The sequence below is a fragment of the Hermetia illucens genome, chromosome 6 (genome assembly GCF_905115235.1).
Source record: "Hermetia illucens chromosome 6, iHerIll2.2.curated.20191125, whole genome shotgun sequence".
Classification (NCBI taxonomy): domain Eukaryota; kingdom Metazoa; phylum Arthropoda; class Insecta; order Diptera; family Stratiomyidae; genus Hermetia; species Hermetia illucens.
Window position 1 is genome coordinate 29,479,629 of NC_051854.1, and position 14,336 is coordinate 29,493,964.

The 14,336-nt window shown below is 37.9% G+C and overlaps 1 protein-coding gene across 1 annotated transcript in view; it reads right to left on the reverse strand.

Annotated features, from left to right (window-relative positions):
- Positions 1 to 2,378: 2,378 nt before the first annotated feature.
- The window catches only part of LOC119660590 (serine/arginine repetitive matrix protein 2), a 187,048-nt gene continuing 175,090 nt past the window's right edge, over positions 2,379 to 14,336 (reverse strand). Inside the window, exon 17 of the transcript XR_005250455.1 lies at positions 2,379 to 5,046. The gene's annotated coding sequence lies outside the window, so the exon portion shown is untranslated. The remainder of the gene's footprint in view (positions 5,047 to 14,336) is intronic.

Here is a 14,336-nt window from a genome sequence, read left to right on the forward strand (position 1 = left end):
GGTAGGGCTGACAACCCTACACGGAAAACTGATGTTACGGAACCACGAAAGGAGCCTCGGACAGGATGGACTTTACAACGACGAACCCGGCAACGACAACGGATTAACAATTTGCGCATTTTCTCATAGAACGTCCGCTCCCTGTACAGAGATAAAGCTGATGAGCAGCTAGCCGATACTCTGTCCCAATATAGGGCTGATATAACAGCGTTACAATAGATGCGATGGACAGGGATCGGATTCCTGGAAAAGAGCCGCTACACCATATATTATAGCGGTCATCCAGTAAACCATGTGCTCGGAGTAGGTTTCTTAGCCAGCCAAAAAATGAAACCTGCTGTTATCGGCTTTGAAAACATAAGCGAATACTGAACACTGAACCATCCACAACACAACCCTCCGCGAAACCTATAAGAGGGAAATGGATGCCGCAATAACTGCAGTCAACAGAGGACCTGGAGATGAAGCATCAACAAATGATCTTCACAATCACGAAAAGAACGTTATAATGGATACTGCCACAAACATACTTGGCCCCAGCCGCAAAAGGAGTCGGAACGGCTGGTTTGACGATGAATGTAAGTTGGCAACGCAACGGAAGAATGCCGCATACCGATTAATGTTGCATTCTCAAAGAACGCGGGCACGCGTAGAGACTTATCACGATCTCCGGCGGGCGGAGAAGCGAATTCACAGACGGAAAAAGAAAGCCTGAGAGAACCAAGAGGTCTGTGAACTCGAAAAGTGCAGGAAGCAATTGCACCAGGCGCGGAAGTTTTACCAACAAGTCAGCAGGATGAAAACCTTACACACCTCGATGTTCATCCTGCCGAGACAAAGAGGGAAATCTGATTTCCGACAGAATTGGCATATTCGATGGGTTGAGTATTTTGATGAACTGTTCAACAACCAGAATATCGGCTGGTTGGAGGTCCCGCCAACTAAAGACGACGGACAAATACAACACCACTAAGTGTAGAAGAAACAGTCCGTGCAATTCATCGACTTAAAAATCATAAGCCGTCAGGAGCCGATGGAACTACAGCCGAATTGGTTAAATATGGAGGCGATCAATTACACCAAATGGTTCATCAACTTGTGCTCAAGGTGTGGGACAGCGTCAATGCCTAACCACTGAGAAAGAGGAATTATCTGTCTCATACATAAAAAGGGAGATATCACACAGTGCAGCAATTATAGAGGTATCACGTTGCTGAGTACCATCTATAAGATATTCTCCACTATCTTGCTAGGCCGGATAGCCCCATACACCCAGAACATCATTGGTCCATACCAAAGAGGCTTCACTCCAGGCAAATCAGCAACAGATCAGATTTTATCTCTGCGGCAAGCGATGGAAAAACTGTTGGAATATGGAACACGGCCATGAGAGAATTCGGTATCCCGACGAAATTAATAAGACTGACTAGGCTGACCCTGACCGGTCTACGACAAGGGGATGCTCTATCATGCGTCCTCTTTAACGTGGCCCTCGAGGAAGTGATCCGTGATGCTGATGTAAATGCAAGAGGTACGATCCTCTTTAAGTCCAACCAACTACTGGCCTATGCTGACGATATCGACATCATGGGAAGAACCATCCGAGACGTACAAACTGCCTTCATCCAGATCGAGCAGGCGGTGATTGGCGCGAGATCTTGGGCTGCACATCAATGAAGCCAAGACAAAATATATGGTGGCAACGTGAGCACCAAAGACGAATCAACCAACAACATCAAACCGCACTGGTCAAACACGAAGAAGAATAAGAATAGGAGAATACAACTTTGAGACCGTTGATAATTTCTCCTATCTAGGGTCGAAAATCACAACCGATAACAGCTACGATGATGAAATCCACGCACGGTTGTTGTCAGCCAACAGAGCCTATTTCAGCTTACAAAGACTGTTATTCCTTGGAAACTTGGGTTCTTAGCAAGAAAAATTGCGAACTCTTGGCCGCGTTCGAGAGAAGCATCCTCCGAACAATTTTTGGCCCCCTACACGAGGATGGACGATTCCGTAGCCTACAGAATGACGAAATCTATGAGCGATACCAAAAATCCGGTTCAATAGGTTACGGTGGGCGGGTCACTTAATCCGTATGGATGAGGATGATTCCATCCGGAAAGTCTATAAGGGCAATATCTATAGTAGAAAAAGAAGACGAGGCGGACCTCGGCGCAAAACCGGGATATCTGGAGTTCCTTATTAAGGCAGGCCTAGACCGGATACCGGTTGTTGCGCCGTTGATGATGATGAAATCGTACTTTCTTTTAGAAAAGGTTTTCGAATTTCTGGAATGTAACGAAAAATCAAATAAAGGACAATTCCTTACCTGGTATTCAATTTCAATGCATTTTATTAAAACAATGGCATATTGAAATATATATTATATATATATAATATAATGATGTAATCATAACTACTCTCTATAATTTGTTGTCACTAGATTCATATTGTTTTCATTTTATTATATTTTGAATTCCTTCACTTTATAAAGCTAAAAGTTTCACCTTTTATATTGAATGTTCGTTTTCCTGTTATTGATTTCGGTATCATGTTTAATGTATGTAATTATGGTAATATTATATTTGCTTTACAGCTATATCTTGTAGAAATGTAGTATCGTTATGGATGTCTCTCCTATGTGCTCAACTTAAAATCCTTTGGATGTTTATCACTATTATTACGAAAGACAGTCATTAAATTTCACAATATTTAGACTATCATAGTTAGACAGTGATAAGGATCATTTTTGAAAAAAGAAAATCCATTCTAAGTTGTTGCTCACAGTTTGTAAAAAAGTTATTACGTATGAATTATCAGAATAATCTTCATAATATTTAATAATGGAAATATTACCAAATAATAGATTTCATTGAAATGAAATTGAAATATTTAAATACGAGCGGAAGCCACATCTGAATTTCATTCATTAATAAAAGAAGGTTTCCACAAAGAAAGAGGATTCAGAACTTTTAACTTTATTTAGGGTAGCTGGGCTACATAATAAGGTTACCGTTAAAATATTTTGATTTTACTCGCTTGTTATGTATTCAAATCTTTCTCTTCCACTTTTAATAAACGTCAATAAGTATATGACCAAACACTAGCAGGGTTAATATGAAAAACTAATGAATCTCTTGAAAGTATAATAGATTGTGCGCGGGGATAATTATTAAAAGGTTCACAGCGTAAAAAATTAGTACAATTTTAGATAAAAAACAGTTAGCGTAACTCACAAGTTAGATACTTCATAAACCCAGGGCAGAAAGAATTGGTAATTAATGCTTTGTAAAAAATAGAAAATGATTATATTGTACAGGTTACTGTCTTAAATCTTTCGTTTTCATTGATTTCTTCAACTTCGTGACAGAGAAGCAACTTGATTTTATCTACGTTGATGCTGTTTGGCGTTATGCGAACATTTTCAAAATAGCAAAGTATTTGTATAAAAATATATTTGATAACATATTAACAAGAAAACAGAGTTTATCACTTGTTTCGTAGAAAAAAACATATCATGGTGGCACATTGACTGAGCCTTTTAATCAGCAATGTAGTCTGATTCTGGGTATTGGTACCTTCAAAGCTGGGTTTGATCAGAGATGATGATGGCTCCTAAAGTACATAAGGGTAACGCTTTGCCCTATATTACCAAAAAGTATACATTTCAATTTATTTATGTTTACAAAATCAAGGATTCATGATAAGTAACATCTTGTGTAACAAACATTTTTATACCAATTGAATTCGAGGTAAATGACTCAAATATAATGCGAAGAATTAATTATTTCAACATTACATCTTACAAGTTTACATATAATTAATTGTAACAATTGTTTTTCGTGTTTGTATTTATTTAGTTCACCTAGAATTTCATCTTAGACTTATTTTCATCCATGGGAGTCTATTCTAGTTATGATAATTTATTTTTTACGTCATTTTTTTATTGTGGCTAATGAAACATTATTTCACAACTGTACTGGGTGCAAGATGGATTCCATTGGATATAATAAAGATTCTGCGACAATCGTTTTATTCTTCCGATGAATATGCTTCCCGATGTTGGATTAATTTTAGAGTATTAAGGGGAACCTTTGAATTCAGGTCTTACTAAACTAATTATGAAATGGGGGACTTTTCCATTGCGGAACTATATCTGTGGATAGATGCATGCAGATCCTCTTTCAAGTTAAAGTTGATAAAACAACGATTTATGGCAATCTTCTATGTCGTTGCTGTTGCGACACTATAGAAGGAACGGGGAGCACTAAGTTACTTGAAAAGTTCGGTTGAACGTGACCAATTGGTATATTTGATCTAAATTCATTGTCTAAACCGAAATTAGCTTCTATATAAAATCTACCACGAATTATGCATATATTCGAACTTATTTTAATAAAACTTGCTGAACAACCGATTTTGAGTTTAACAGTAGGAAATGTCCCCTTAATCCGGTAAAATTATCACATGTCTCTCCAAAATATCTCACACTTGCATTTCTAGTGTTCTTGCGTCAGTCCAATATTGCGCTATATCTTCTTTCGGTTACATTATTTGCGCTGCCTTTCTTGATCATTTCTGGTTGATTAAATTACATTAAATTCAAAAAATGTGTTGTTGTTTTCATTTTATTGAGATTTGAGACCATATATTGAAATTTCAGTATAATTTCACGTTAGTTGAATAAGCTCTCGAGTTTCTGTTTTTTTTTTTGCTTTTTTTTATTTATTTTATTCTTCAATTTCAATTGATGTGCAGTTCAACATTTTTTTGTCAATTATTGCATGATGTGTGACGTGCATGATTTTATTCAATCCTATCTGCATCTTTTCATTTGTAGTTGTAAAAAAATTCAACTTTTCTATCTGGAACCTATGTGGAACTTACAGAGCTTACTAAATAGCATTTATTTGTTTTAATCTCAAATGATTTTGCATGCTGTGCTGTTTCTCCAAAGACTTATCCTTGTGGCTTTCAAAATTTAGTTTAGTCGTAGTTTTAGTTTTAAGGACGCAAAACGTTATATTTTGGTTTTGTCTAGATCAAGAAAGAGAAAAATAATGCCTTTATGGCTTTATCATCACTTTGTACTAATTTTTTGTCTTATTTGTGTGTGTTTTTCTGCTACATAGGTATAAAGTAGTAAATGGACGGGCCATTTTGGCTTTTACCTATAGTTGAAATTTTAAAATTCAATAAAAGCAGGAAAATGTTAATTTTTGTGCTGCTATAATGGAAGTCAGATTTAGTTTCAAAGACTGTAGTAAGCAAAATCAATTGAAACATAATTGCTTAGTATAAGAATATATTCACATTTCCCCGAAATCAGGGAGCATTCTTAGCGCCTGATGTACTAATTCTACTAGATAGGTTGGCGTAATGTTTTTGTTCACTAAGGAAAGCAAATAGTCCTTACCGGGACTATATGAAGAGGAATATTTTTTGGTTAACTAAGGGAGAGTAAGGAATAAGGAGCTTTTAGGGAATTTGATTAATATTAGTAATTTATTAAACACAAAAATTTCTGAGTTTATTGAATATTTTTCTAATGGAGAATCGTTGGTTTTAGGTTAATGACAACTTAGGGCTAAAGGAGTATCCTGGTATGATTTTCGTATGGTGGACCTGCTAATAGATGGTCAGGATATCTGTAAAAATGACTACTATTTTTACCTTAATTTTAGAAGCCTTTCAGTTGATTGGTTGATTATGTGCTAAAAAAAGGAGACTTCCAAATTATATAGCAATTAGTTGGGTGCCATTAATCAGAAAAGTAAATGGCATGTTCACAGCAGTGATAAGAAATTTATTCTATGTTTTGCCCCAGCGGTAACGGTAGGAAATATTGTTTAGCACATCAAGAATTTAGTCACCGAGGGCTCTTGCATTTACATAGTACATGGTATTGCCCACCTCTTTGTGTGCATGTAACACTTATATGATGAAAACTTAGCACGCGATATTTGGTGAAACTCGAATTGGACAAAATAGAGAAGCATGGCAAGAGCACACCTCAATAAGCTCTAAAAGCTGAGTCAGTATAGGGTTGGGGTTGATGCATAGAGGTCCAGGAGACCACTCCACTGGGTTAACGATTATTATATTGTCGATTATATAATAATAATAATAATCATTGGCGCAACAATCCATATTGGATCAGGGCCTTGAAGTGTGTTAGAGCACTTCATTCAAGACCGTAACGGTACACTAGGAGGCAATGTGGTCAGCATTACGCTCGCCCGAGATTATTACCCTGATTTGACTCAGGTACTCATTCACAGCTGAGTCGACTGGTATCCGACGTCAAATCATGATGCAAATTCCACTGCCACCAATGAGATTTGAACCGTGACCTTCCGTATGACAGCCTAGTGCTCTAACCACTGAGCTATCCGGACACATTATATACCTCGAAGTTAAAGCGCTCGAAGCAGTAGGAGTCGGGAAAGGTACCTTTTACGGGAAAAGTTTGATTTAAAGAAGAGGAATCATGCTATCCATTTTAATGGGTTTGAAAATAGAACTGATGCAAACAGCTAAATATTGAAGAGCGCATCTCAATTCCACAGTGAAGTGGAAATACCATATCCAGTAACATATCACAAGTCTTGCCCATTCATCTTAAGAGCGACTTAGAACTTCTGCCACGATGTCCCGAAATTTAATAAAATAAAAGATGTAATTGTAAAACCAAAATTGCAATTCTTTGGACGATCTACCTAAAGGAAGTGCGTCTAGAATATGTAAGCCACCGAAACTGGATAACGCATAACGTACAATGTACATATAAACATATAAAAAGGGTTAAAGGTTAAAGGGTTAATTTCGCACAACCAAGCTAACAATTCTTAGTATTAACATTACTTCTCATGGAATTTCCCAAGGACTTATTAGAAAATTTGCTTCCAGAGTTTCTAAGAATGTAACACTGTATCCAAAGGTAAGATTAGTTTTGAATTTAAATGGCGCGGGTAAACCGCACATCAATTTTTTTTTTGTAAGTTAGCAGCATTGTGACAGATATCTGTGACAAACTTAATGACAAAGCATTCATTACTTTTCATTTTACGCTTGCTTTTGTACAACGCTAAAACTACATTAGGCGATTTTCGCAATGTCTAATTATATTATGTAAAGAATTTGTATTAAATTTTCTGGGAATGAATTTTCGGGTGTAGAAACATTCATGATGATAAAGAAAGCCTTCAGGGACCATGCTTTGTCGAAAAGGAGTGTTTACAAGTGGAATAAGCGGTTCAAAGAAAGTCGTGAAATATCAGTACCATTTTGAAAGATATTTTGGGCTTGAAATGTCCAAAGTTTCGGGCAGTGCCAAAATATCTCATTTTCATCGAACAAGATAACATTCCTTCTTTGGGACTTTTTCGCCCGAAATTCGATGTATGATATATTGTTTTACAACCACCGTATTCGTTTTAGCACCGTGCGGTTTATTGCTATTCTTGGAACTCAAAAGGCCACTGCGAAGAAATCGTTTTGAGATGATAGGAGAGATGCAACCGGAACCGCTATGCGTTCTGGAAGCTATCAAGGAAGGAGGATTTAATTCTTATTTCAAGAATTGGAAACTTCATTGACGTAGTATATTGTGGCCGGAGAGGATTACTTTGATTTTGAAATACCTAAATAAAAACTGGCTTTTCTTTGTGGACACTCTAGTATGTGAGCCGTCAAACCTAGATAGTGGAAACTCGGGGGCATACAAATTGCATAACGTCCATGGTACTCAACATATAAAAGGTGTCGTTGGCAGTATGCAACTGGGTGATATAGAGGAGAAGCTTCATCTTCTCATTGTGGATATTGAATGATGACCAAATGTTTAGTTGTGGAAAACCAAGCTGAAGATCGGAATTAACAACATGAGGCTCTCAGTATTAACATTATATCCCATGACATCTCCCAAAGGCTTATTATGAATCCTCTTTCCAAGGTTTCGAGGCATTTGTGAATAGATACATATACTTAATAAAAAGCATCAAGTGCAAGGGTTTTTAAGATAAAAAAAATTTTACAACTGTTCAACGAGAAGTTTAGTGCTCAATATTGGTATTTTTAATCAGCAGCTGAGTACAGCGCGGGGGTTTAGGGAATATACTTCTACCCTTTCAATCTGGTTGCCCTGGGTTCGAATTCCAGTCGACATGGATGCTGGTGTTCATCTTGTGTTGTGGGGTGGATATGACGCATACAAGTTAGTACATTCCCATAGGAATATCAACCCAAAGTCAAAACCTGGCTGAGTCGACACGCTCATTATATTCCCTCAGTACAACTTGTATAGCCATCATCGTGTTTTTCAGGATAGGATTGATTTAACTGCAACAAAAATCGAGACTATGCGATTATATAAGGTATCCAAACAGTATATGGAGTTCGTATGAAATTAGTATTTTCCAAAGTTTGATGCCCCTTGATGATATTGAAGTCAAGGTTGAAAAGGGAAAGATTCAAAGAGAAACCGTATCGTCCATGCCGAATTCAGTGACAGAAGCCACTGATTTCTTCATTAGTAATAACTTTTGGAAGCTCAATATGTTTCCAATATCTTCGAATTCATAAAATCATGAAGGTATCATTTGATTGAAAGACTTTGGGCCAAATCGGCCACAACTAAATACCTGCCGTGTAGGCGTAAGAGATCCCACGGTCCGCTTCGGATATGGATTGATTTGAAAATCACAATTAGAACCCCACCGTGACACGCGCAGCAGTCCTGGTTCATATTGAGTGCAGCAGCATTCATACCAACATCTTTGCCACAACTAAGAGGTATGGTGCCCGAGTTATACAGCGCAAATCCACGCTTGAGTCCACAGGGAGCTCTGCCCGGGATATAGGCACAGTCACTTTTAAACCATTACACTTTTAACTTTCTTAAACGCAAATAACAGGGCCAAGAGCAGATTCTTCAGGAATTCTCCTGGAGTATATGTTGTCAGAGGCGCATCTTGGTTCCCATGGTACCAGATAACGTTCAGTGAGGCTTCGTGGCAAAAGCCACTTCAGGTGAGTCCCATTGCACATTCGTATAATCGTGCTCTGCAAGTAGGCGGGGACGGCGCTAATGAACGGTTACATGAAATAAATCACGAGTTAACAACTCTTCACGCAGTAGAGAGGGATATGTATCATTTTTTCTTTCGAGCAAAATACAAATGTGGTCACCAAGCTCAGTTAGAAGAGGAAAGGGGTTCTGAAATTCTATATGGAAAAACTAAGCGATAACGTCTGGCAAAATATAGAAAATAATATTTGATAAACCGTTGAAGATATACGGGGGCATCAAAAGCGGAAAAAAAGGAATTATTATTTTGACAACGGATGTAGAGAGGTGCATTCACCACCCTCAGTCAATTCAAGCAGAGGCACCAATAATAGATGATTTTATGTGATGACAAGAGAATGCTGTTCGTAATCTTTCGAAGAGCTTCCAAAATTTAATCAAGATCCGCCGTTTGCAGAAGAAATTACTTAAGATGGTCCAGATGAGCAACACACATTATAAAAATGTATTGAAAACGTCCAAATAGGTCTTTTAAATATGAAATTAAGTAAGGCACCTGCTTCTTACTGAATCACAGCGGAATCGAATCGTCCATATCATCTCCAAAATCAGCACTGATGTAAAATTTTCAGAGAAGGAAGCAAAGGTATTGTTTGCCAAATATTTAAGATTCTATTGTTAAAACTGCTTCTTTTTCAGCCTTTGTGTCGTTCAGAAGCGGTTGCACTATTTTGCCCTAAATATTCCGACAAAATTAATATTAGAAAAGCACTGAGAATATAATATTGCTTAATGAGATTACCTATTATTTATGGACTTCTTTCATGCTGATGATAGTGTGGACTGCAGCTCTTATTTGAACTAGATACCTCACAAACTCTTATCAGTTTGAAAAAAAAGCCCTGCGGAAGCTGGTTAGGTTGATAGAGGCTAAAATAAAAATCACGTCCCACATTAGAATGCAATTGTACTTCTTTTTCTTAGTCCCGATCGATAGCGAATTCGGCTCGCCTATTTGGGCGCACCACTTTTTTGTGGTTTTTGCTCGGAATCAAGAGATTTTTAAATCAGCAATTAGCGTGTCATAGTATTGCCTTTCGATCGGTTCATCAGCGCGGATTACATGACCGTAATATCAAAGATGCCTCTCTCACAATTTTGCATGATGAGTATAGGTAGGATCGATTGGTGTTAGAATATGTCGTTCGAAATTGTTGTTTATGAAGACTCATAGGCCATGCAAGGAAATACTCCAGCAGAAAATTAACATGTGCGAGTTTGGTTACATTTGGGGGACTAATTTTCAAAGGACGTTAACGCGCTAAGAATGAAATCAGTATCCGGTTTGCTGTTGAAAATGAATCCCATCTTTCTGTCCTGTCCTCAGTTCAATCACAAATCAACAACAAGATACGTGGCATATTTAGTACAATAAAGGGCTATAGCCTGTTAACGTAAAACAGCGTAAACCTTGACCAAATTTCGAAAAATGTAATGAGCCATTTGTATGAGCGGATTCAGAATATAACCTTGCCTAAAAGTAGATGTAAATGATAAGGGTATATAATAAGCGCAAACTGGGGAAAGCCGTGGAAGCAGTAGGAGGAAATTATGGATGCGCATGACAGACCGTTACTTAATTCCTCGAACTAAAGTCGAAATTAGACTATTGAGACGGACGGAGGTAATGAATCAAGGAAGGTAAGATTTGAGTTAAACTGCAAACCATCGAAGAAAAAGAGGCGGCGGCAGGGGTTTGTGGCGACACTTGACGTTGATATAGGTAGCATCCATAAATTCTCCTCTTCCCTATTTCGTTCTGAATAATTTTCAATGAGATTGTACTTCGGTTTCATCACCACCACACTTAATGCTATGCAAGTGAGAGGACAACTGTAACGTCCATGACAACCAGGATTTGAACACCGATTATGAGATCGAGACTAATTCGATCATCGCATCGTTAAGAGGAAATTCAATTTCCTTTACCAAGATGAAAAAATGCAAAATATTCTAACCCAACTTTGCAACATGACAATTCAACGCTACTAAAGTCAAAATGATTGAGTGGCTTATCCTCATTTTTTAGACAACATCTCTGAGGTATCGCATTTACCGTAAGCCATTTTCCAAGGGGATGATGAAATTTCCTTCAAATTTATGTAACACTGCAGTAGATTACAAAAAATAATAATAAGGAGAGAAGGTAAGGAAAATAAATTCAAAATTCAGGCATTATTCACAGTTGTCGATACCAGTCCATCGTTTAGTGCTTAAAGATTATACATTCAACTCAGAATATTATGAGCATCAGTTATTCTTGTTAGCCATGTGTTTACCAAGGACAGAAGGGGCTGTCGATAGTTCTCCATTATTTAAATCAAGATTAACGCATCGATTTGAAGTGGAAGGCGTGCTTGCTTGGCTTAGGAGCCGGTTTCTGGCTGAACTGCAAGATTCCGCTCCAGGTTAAGGAGCAGGACAAGGTGGACTCTCATAACATTTTGCTCGGATATGTGATCCAGAAACATGGTCTGGTCGACTTTAACGATAGCGGTGGCAGATTTGAGGATTTTCTCAGCTTCCACCGTCATTGATGGCACATTTTTCCAGTACAAAGCCTGTCGTAGCAATCAGATCGACCACTTCGCGATTAACAATAGGCTTAGTAGTTGTCTACTGGATGTGCGTAACACGAGAGGGTGTGACATCGGTCTCGAAAGGGACCAAAATCTGATGGTCGTTTACGTTCACTTGCATGTTGCGTCTGTCTCTTCTCTTAGGGTTGTAGAGCCGCGACCCCCTAAGTTCAATATCGACTGCTTATATAACCCAGTTATCGCTGTAGGGCAAGCTATCTTGCTGGTCGGATGACATATATACTGAATAAACCCTCGTGATCGGGAGACTGAGAAGATTGTAGGCGATGCATTGACGAGGTCTCGATATGATTTAGGCTTTCACCATATTTATAATGTCGCCAAAATCAAAATGTGAAAGCGATACATTGTAAATGGCTTAAGAAATTGGTTTACCAGAAAATGAGAAGAACTGTGTCCTCATGTTCCCTAATCCTTTGCATCACTATGATGTGCAAACTTAGTACAATATAAAAATAGTCACGCATTTGAGGAATTTGTCGAATAACGCATTTTCGAGATCGAGTGCTGGTTGGTTTCCAAATATAGTGAGAAATACCTGTAGATGGTTAATGGGGTTTGTCGAAATTGTTGGCTGACTCTAAAGATTGATTTGAAAGTGGGTCAACTGATTTAGGTATGTTGAGAAAATAGGGAAAACCCTAACCGATGTTAAAAATCTATTATGATACAAAACAACAAACAAAAATCAAATAATTTTTCAAAGTATTTTATCTACTGTACGGATTTTTGCAATATCCTTGTATATAGGATTATTTTTTTTCATTTTTTTTAATCCTATAAGTGCTTATTGTACATTAATTGGTTTTTGAATAAAAAATTGATTGAAAAATGAAAAAAATCGGGTATCATGTTACACGTTATTTGTTTTTAGAAATTAGAGGAGGGGGTTGCTTAGATGAGAAGAGTGGAGACATCAACAAGCCAAGCACTGACATCGGATCGTAGCGCCATAGAAGAAGATATAAAAATGTGGCAGCCATAGCAGGACCTTTATCGAGAAGATCTTCCAAGGGGCACGACTGAACAATGCCGGGTGTAGTTTCTGTGTAATTTCTGTTTGTGATTCCCTTTACTGCACACGTTAAATTGCGAAATTTTGATATTTTATGGCGGAAAGAGTTGTAATAATACCATCAGCATACAAAGAATATACCCTGAGTAAAACACGTAAAAGGAGATCTACCGCATTCTGGTACTTCATGAATGACAACGTTCACAAAAATCCGTAATTTCATCAGTGGAGATCGACTATTTATTCGGTTTTTCACAGACCTATATCTAGCTTATTTTGACCGTTAATTTGAAACCTGATCCCGGAGTTTTCTCGGTAGCCTAGAATGAAGACTTCCAAGGGTACTGATCGATCCGCTGACTGCAGATATTGCGGCAAAAAAGAGCATATTGCCAAAAAGCGCGACATGACCTCGAATACATGTTGAGACAAGGAAGGGGTGGTTTACATACATAATCCCTGTTTGCGCCAAATACCTAGAAATATCATAGGTGGAATCTGAAATGGAAAACAAATGTTAGCTTTACCTAAACCTTTGAACAATCGCTCAGGATTTGCATTTTCAGACCATTACCCAATTGAAACCCACAGAAATCTTTAATATAATAATGTATTAATCACAAGTTAGACTGATGAAGTCGCAATATGAGCGTTTTGAAGGCCAAGTCATATGGGATTGCATGAGGCAGCTTTGTTTCGGCTATGGAAGGCACATGTGTATATAGCTGCTAAGCTCCGACACCTCTTATTTTGACATAGTTCGAGAACATGCTTCAGAAGCTTGCTCTTCTACGCGCCTGATGTTTATGGCCAGCGAAAACCCAAGCGAAGAAGACTGATTTTTATTAGCACTGGGGGGGGGGTTGGATAATATGTCTTTCCACTTTAGTGAGGATTATCGTCCACCACCAAAATTATCATAGCTAGGAAGAGAGGCTGAATGGCCTACGAGCCCCAAATGGGAAAACGTCAAGCTGTTCTGCGAAATTGATAGATCATCAAATTTTTATAGAGGAGTGGTTTAATCGGGTACCCACACAGAGAAAGTTTTCCACATGTCAAAAATGAGTCACCAGAAAACTTAACTGGAATATTAAACTGCGTAACTTTCACTCGGGTTGGCATCGAATCCAATAATCGTCCAGACGGTGGTAGGTAAAACTTAAGGAAAGAACAAGCCTGTAAAGAATCCTAAAGCAAATAGGGAAGTGAGACTCTTCAAAACAATCTATTGAATTTGTGATGGGTATCTAGAGGATTGCGTTCGGTTCACTTTGAAGCCATACGAGGTACGTTTATATTATCGTTACTTAGGTGTAACCCCGTTCACAGGAGAAGGATCGTGACTCCCATATGAAACTTTGGAGGTGATGGTAATAATCGCAATATAGAGACATAAGCTACTGGAAATTCCTAACAGGATATTAAAAAAAAGGGTGGGTTCGGAAGGTAAATCTAATAAGGACTTTAGGCTTGTGAGAAAATCACACACGCATTGTAGAAGAGATCTTCGTAGCATTATGGAAGTGACAGAAGTAGAGATGGTTGTTAAAGGAAAATGCTGAAGTGGGTAATGACTAGTCTGGGTAGTTGGTTACTAGCTTGGCTGAAAATGTTTAAATAT